This window comes from Bos javanicus, chromosome 3 (assembly GCF_032452875.1).
Source record: "Bos javanicus breed banteng chromosome 3, ARS-OSU_banteng_1.0, whole genome shotgun sequence".
In the NCBI taxonomy this organism is placed as follows: Eukaryota; Metazoa; Chordata; class Mammalia; order Artiodactyla; family Bovidae; genus Bos; species Bos javanicus.
In genome coordinates this window covers 101,508,645-101,515,753 of record NC_083870.1, presented here as the reverse complement: position 1 = coordinate 101,515,753, position 7,109 = coordinate 101,508,645, and the positions used below count along the sequence as shown (strand labels likewise).

At 45.6% G+C, this 7,109-nt stretch overlaps 1 non-coding gene across 1 annotated transcript; it reads right to left on the bottom strand.

Moving 5' to 3' along the window:
- LOC133245498 (U5 spliceosomal RNA) lies at nucleotides 1-116 on the bottom strand. Its single transcript, XR_009735745.1, has one exon. It is a non-coding gene; the product is annotated as a U5 spliceosomal RNA (small nuclear RNA).
- Between the last annotated feature and the right edge of the window lie 6,993 nt (nucleotides 117-7,109).

Sequence of the window (7,109 nt, the reverse complement as noted above, 5' to 3'; positions counted from 1 at the left end):
AGCCCCGCGAAAGCAAGGCCTCAAAAAATTGGTTTAAGACTCAGAATTGTTCCTCTCCACGGAAATCTTTAGTAAAAGGCGAAAGATTTATACGATCTGAAGAGAAACCAGAGTATGGTCAGGTGTTCCGGCTCGCAGTCCTAGGTTAACCGTAAGTCCTAAGACAGCAATGGTAACTATATATCCACCCAAAAAGCGAGTAAGTATTTGCCATCGCAGATAATTCTATTAAAATATCCTAATTTTTCAGAAGTAGGAGAGAAACCAAAAGGAAAAAAAGGATCTAGCCTTTAAAATAGGCACGATCCTGAATGCAATGCATTGTGGGTATGTAAATGAAGTTGACTCACCAACTTCGCATTCCGGGAAATGCTTTAAAATTTAAGGCATTAGGTGGCTCGGTCTAGAGCCACCACTAGGGGGCGGAGCAGAAGCCAGATGGGCAAGAGTATAGACGCGGGGTCCAACGAGAAAATTCGATTTTATCTTTTTTTTAAGGGACATCTATTCCTTTCCCAAATGTTACAGTAAAACCAAGAGGGAGGAAAAAAAAAATGGTTTTAGCAGTCAGGAAAAAGAAATGTACCACTCTGGGGTTTGGCCAATAAAAGTTAGTGACAACAATGGGAGGGAAGAAAAGAAAAAGACAAGACACAGACCTTCCCCTAACCCAAAGTTTAATACTTGCTTAACAAGTAGAAAAAGAGACACAGTTGATTCACAAACTGGAGGTCTGAACTTCAGTTAAGACACAAAAAAACCTAGATGGGCCGCATCCTCCTCAGCCCAGGTGTCACTAGTCTAAAAACTCAAGGAAAGGCAGAACACTCAGGATTTGGGAGTGTACGCACCCCCACATCTGGGTCAGGGATTTGAGCAGCAAACATAACCTACTTGGAAAGAATTGGGAAAGAAAACCAGCAACTGCCTTCTTCCTGGGGGAGACAGGGAAGGAGGTGGGGCTAAGGCTAGGAGCATTTCACGTCACTAACCTAACTTGGGTAACTGCAAGGAACCATCTTAAACTGGCCTTAAGAGGAAGACCAGATGGATGATGGGAGAATCCATAGGAGGGAGAGGAGGAGAGGGAATGTGACTAGGGGGCAACAGTTCCTTCCTTTCTGGGCACAGGAAGGCAGCCAGGGCACAGGGTCCAGGCAGTGACCTCACAAGGACAGCACAGCTTTTGCAGCTTGGAGCTCACCCATGTGCCCCAGAATGAAACAGCTATTCATTCTGTTTCCTCCATGGTATAGGGCCCCAAGGCAGTGGATAGCTCTGTGGCCTGGAGCCCTTCTCTTCTGTGTCTCCTCCTTTGGAGGCAGCATTAGCCTCTGCCCCTTGGACCTCAGGCTCTTGGCTCACAGGGGAGGCAGCAACCTTCCTTCCTGGGCAGTGCCTTCTTTGCTGTAAGTACCAGATCTCTGCCTGCTCCTGCTCTTCCTGTGTGGGTTAAGAGGCAAATCACCTCACCCTCCTTCTGATTTTTCTTGAAGGACAGGCTATTCAGTTTGAAAGGTTTCTTGAAAGAGAATTTCTTCCTCTCCTTGAGGGTCTCCTTGAGGGGGATTGGAGCGCCCAATGTGCTAGCGGCACCACATCGCTGCTCGGCTCTGCACCAGAATGCCTGTTTTTTTGTTTATTGAAGTATATTTGATTTATAATATTATGTTAGTTTCAGGTGTATAGCATACTGATTCAGTATTTTTCCAAATTATACTCCAGTATAGATTATAGATAATGTCTATAATTCCCTGTTATACAGTATATCCTTGTTGTGTCTCTATTTTAGATTTTGTTTTAATACTCAAATAAAATTGCTCTTGAATTAAAAAATTAAAACTGAATTTTTTAGATGACTGAAAATAGTTGTTTTCATACATTCATGCAACAAAAACGTATGGAACACTGTGTCAGACCATGTGCTAGGCCCCATGAGACAAGTGTGTGTGATGAGCACTGATGACTGTTTAGTGACACATAGGCCAAGCAAGAAAGGATCCACAGGAGTAGGGTGGTGAGGGCGTTCTCAGCAGAAAGGCACTTTGAACAGTGTGAGCCTGAGTGGTGAAAGGACAAATGGCCAAGTGACAGGGACCAGATCGGGTCCAATGCCAATGCATGACCTTGGATTTACCTTGAGAGCAATGAGGAATCTCTGAAAAGCTTTCAAGGAGAATCAGTTCAGTTCAGTCACTCAGTCGTGTCCAACTCTTTGTGACCCCATGGACTGCAGCATGCCAGGCTTCCCTGTCCATCACTAACTCCCAAAGCTTGCTCAAACTCATGTCCACGAGTCGGTGATACCGTCCAACTATCTCATTCTCTGTCATCCCCTTTGCCTCCTGCCTTCAATCTTTCCCAGCATCAGGGTCTTTTCCAATGGGTCAGTTCTTCACATCACGTGGCCAAAGTAGTAAAGGAGAATAATATGATCAAATTAGTGTTTTGAAGAAGCATCAGCATCATCTGGTATTATCAATTTTATGAGTTGAATTGTGTCCCATCCCCCCTCCCCCACTAAATTCATATGTTGAAGTACAAACATTGTAGATGTAATTAGTTTAAATGAGGCTTCCAGAGCTGTCAGACAATAAATTTCTAAGCCACCAAGTTTGTGGTGTTTTGTTACGGCATCCTAAAAAATACACCTAATATACCTGGGTGTGTGTGTTCAGTCACTCACTTGTGCCCAACTCTTTTCGACCCCATGGACAGCAGCCAGCAAGGCTCCTCTATCCATGGAGTTTTCCAGGCAAGCATACTGGAGCGAGTTGCCATTTTCTACTCCAGGGGTTCTTCCTGACGCAAGGATCCAACCCGAGTTTCTTGTATCTCCTGCATTCACAGACGGATTCTTTACCACTGGACCACTTAAGAAGCCCAATATACCTGGGTATTTGTTAGAAATAAAAATGACTGGGCTACACCTCAGACCTACTGATTCAGAAAATCCAGGTGAGACCCAGGTACCTGAGTTTTAACAGTCTTCCAGGTGATTCTGATGCAGGCTAAGTTGAGAACCACTGGACACCTATTCTGGCTAAAGTATGGAGATTGTATGGTGGACAAGAAGTTTGGAAAAATGATTTAGGACTGAGCAGTAAAGCCAGAGAGAAATAAAAGGCAGCCTGGACCAGGGGATGGTCAGGACTGCTCAAGGAGAAAGAATGTAAAGTAAGGAGAGAAAACAAGGCTAGAATAAGTCCCTAGAGAACAGTGGCCTAAAGGAGGGGTACAGCAGAAGCAGTGAAATTAGGAAGGCCAGAGGAAAAGCAGCAGTGTGGAAAGCATAGTCATCAACAGCAGAAAAGAAGAAATCCATCAGTTCCGTCAGATGAGTGATCAAGTGAGGTGGGGACTGAAAAGTTCATTTAGTAGGGATAGGGTTAGTTAGCTCAGAAATCCCATTAGGGCGTTTTGGATAGGGAGGGAAATTTAGGGGATTTTGGGAGACCTTAGTAAGTTAATGATCACTTAAGAAAGCAAGTTTGCTTAACCTTGAAATCAAGCAGGCCTGCTTAGCAACAAAACCATGGAACAGAAGCATGGGACATGCCCCCAAGCAATAAAACAATGGTGGCCTGAGACCCACATTCTGCCCAGTGAGCCCAGTAAGTTACTGACCCCTAGGACATGCTCTCTGCACACGTGAAAAACAATAGCTTATGGAAAGGTGACATTTCAAAGTAAAGACCTTCACTGTAACTAAGATCTGAAGTAATTTTTCCATAGTGCCATTACAGTCCTGGCTTAACCATGTAGGGACAAGAAAACTCCCTTGCCCATCCTGGAGGAGGAGCTAATGATGGAAGTGTGACACCTACTCAAGAATGAGGAAGAAGCTGTTTTTTCCCCCTCCCCACTTTTCCTTTGGTTTTAAAACTGTAGCCCACTAAGTTCCCAGGGCCTCTCGCCCACCCACTTGTAAGCTTCACAGGAGTCCTATTCTGTTCATAGGAAGTCACTTCTTATCTATCGTTTTGCCTCGCTGAATTTTTTCTGCCCTGAGACATAAAGGACCGGAGTTCCTCAGAGCCCCCCAAATGCCACCTACTGGTCTCACATTGGATCCAACAGCAGGGCAGTCGCTGGTGACCACAGAGTGTGTAAACAGGGGCCACTGATGGAAGTCCAACTGCAGGGAGCCGTTGAAGGAGGCCATGGAGGTAGAGAAAGCAGGCAACTCTTCCGAGACATTGGCCCTAAAAAGCCAAATAGAGACTGTAGCTGGAAAGGGTTTGGGATTAAAGATAGCCTCCCTCCACCTCTTTTGTTAATATTATGTGTGGCTTGGTCACTCAGCTGTGTCCGACTCTTTGCATCCCCATGGACTGTAGCCCACTAGGCTCCTCTGTTCATGGGGATTCTCCAGGCAAGAATACTGGAGTGGGTTGTCATTTCCTCCTCCAGGGATCCTTCTCAACCTAGGGATCAAACCAGTGTATCCTGCATCTCCTGCATTTCAAGCAGATTCTTTACTGCTGGGCTTCTCTGGTGGCTAATGTAGTAAAGAAACTGCCTGCAATGCTGAGGACCCAGGTTCAATCCGTGGGTCAGGAAGATCCCCTGGAGAAGGGCATGGCAACCCACTCCTGTATTTTTGCCTGGAGAATCCCATGGATAGAGGAGCCTGGCAGGCTACAGTCCATAGAGTCACAAAGAGCTGGACACGACTGAAGTGCCTTAGTACACACGCATGAGCCACCAGGGAAGCCCTTTTTGTTAATATTAGGAGAGTGTTAAACATGATTAAACCCCTTGAAAAGGAGTCAGTACAGACGGAGAGAGTGAAGATCCCAGAGAGAGGAATTACAGGACAGATAAGGGGGGGTTGAGGAGTGAGAGGGGATGAGGATGGAGGTCCAGTTAGGTAAGATGAAGGATCCCGATGCCCTGGTGGCAGGAAGAGGGGAGCGAGAGGGTGCAGTATTAACTCCACCACAATGAAGATCTTTACGGAGTCGGTCCTCCACCCAATTGCTCACCAGCAGTTCCTCCTCCCATCACTCTGACCCTCAGATTCCCCTCCCTTTTCAGTATCTACCCTGCCACAGCTGAACTACTGGAAAAATCACACAACTGAGCCAGGCCTCTGATGAAGGTCCTGCTATTACTCGACAAGTCTCTACTTGGCTCTGCTTCCCACTCTCTATGTACCTTCTCTCACCGAAACCATCCCACACCTCCTCCCCAGCTCTGGTGCTCAGCAGATGACCTCACAGCAGAAGTTGCTGAGAAAGCAGAAGCCATTGCCGTATCTTCCCATCCTCAACCTAGCAGTGCCCATCATCTGCCCCTTCCTGAGCCCTCCTCCCATCAGAGACCATCCCCATGCTGTGCTTCTTCCTCTCGGTCCCCCTCAGGGCACCAGCTGTCTCCTCCCCACCGGTTCATCCCTGCAGACCAAGTAGCCTCCATCAACTCCTAGCTGAAGAAGAAAGTGGGGGCAGGAAGTGGGGAGGAGGAGAGGGGAGGACGAACCTGCAGCATCCGCCAACGGCAGTCTCCTTTTGGAATATAGCAATCAACCACAACAGAGAAAAACTTTGTATTTTTTATTTCAGAGAAAAATTCTGGCAGAAATATTTTTTTAAAAAAACAAACTTTTCTACCTCCGCAAGAGAACAAGTGGAACTTTCATTCTAAACAATTAGTTTCCACTGAGCCTCATCCTCAAGAAGCTTAATAACACTTTACTGTGGATGCATTTACATCAACTGGTACCATTTTTCAATTAGTTAATTTTCACACTAAATTTTTTAATGACTTTTGTAATTATCTAAACAATGCTTCACAAACCTTGAAGTTGATTCAAATGACAGAGACACCAGGGTACACTTAGGTGAAATAATTCCTGTATTAAAAAAGTTCTTAGTTTTTCCCCTTGTCTCTGCTTCCTCACTTCTTATTCTTTTTTATAATTTTATTTATTTTTGGCTGTGCTGGATTTTCTGCATTGCTGCACGGGATTTTCTCTAGTTGAGCAGAGGCTGCTCTCTAGTTGTGCTCAGGCTTCTCATTTTGGTGACTTTTCTTGGAGAAGGCAATGGCACCCCACTCCAGTACTCTTGCCTGGAGAATCCCATGGACGCAGGAACCTGGTAGGGTGCAGTCCGTGGGGTCGCTAAGAGTCAGACACGACTGAGCGACTTCACTTTCACTTTTCACTTTCCTGCATTGGAGAAGGAAATGGCAACCCACTTCAGTGTTCTTGTCTGGAGAAATCCAGGGACGGGGGAGCCTGGTGGGCTGCCATCTATGGGGTCACACAGAGTCGGACACGACTGAAGTGACTTAGCAGCAGCAGCAGCAGCTTGTTGTGGGCAACAGACTGTAGGGCTTCAGGAGTCATAGCACACAGCTGCGGCTCTGGAGCACAGGCTGTTTTTGTGGTGTGCAGGCTTAGTTGCTCCAGGTATGTGGGATCTTCTGGGATCAGAGATCAAACCTGTCTTTCCTGCATAGGCCGGTGGATTCTTTACCACCTAGCCATCAGAGAAGCCCTCATTCTTTATTATTTTAAAAATTCATCACGAACTATTTCTAACTCCACAGAAAAGTGTAGAGGACAAAAACATACCTGATACTCAGACTTGATAGATATAAACATTTCTTCAGGTGTGCTTTAGATATGTTTGGAAAGTAAAGAGAACCTTACATAGCTCCCTTTCCTCTGTTTTGGAGGCTGTGGAGCCCTTCTGGGAACAGGACTTTAAAATGAATACGTCCGGAAGGCTTTGTGCAAAGCCATTTTTGCTGGCTCTAAGCATGGTCTCCAATCAAAAAGAGCACACAGCTCTTCAGAAAACTGAAAATGTTTATGCTCAGGGTGAAACCAAATTCTCCTTAAGCAAGAGAAGTCCTTGTGTGTACAAAGCAAAGACAGCACAGTGACTCCTGGTGGCAAACCCAACGAATGAGAGAAATAGAGGAAACACAGTTTGTGCCTATGAAATCTTGGTTCCTGCCAAATTCTGAGGCAACCTTCCAGCTAAGGCCGTTAAACACAGAATTTGTGTGATGCTGTACTACTCAAGAATTTAAACTTATTAAAATAAATCAAAGTGTGAATGTTCTCTTGTAAAAATGAAACTAGAACCAAAACC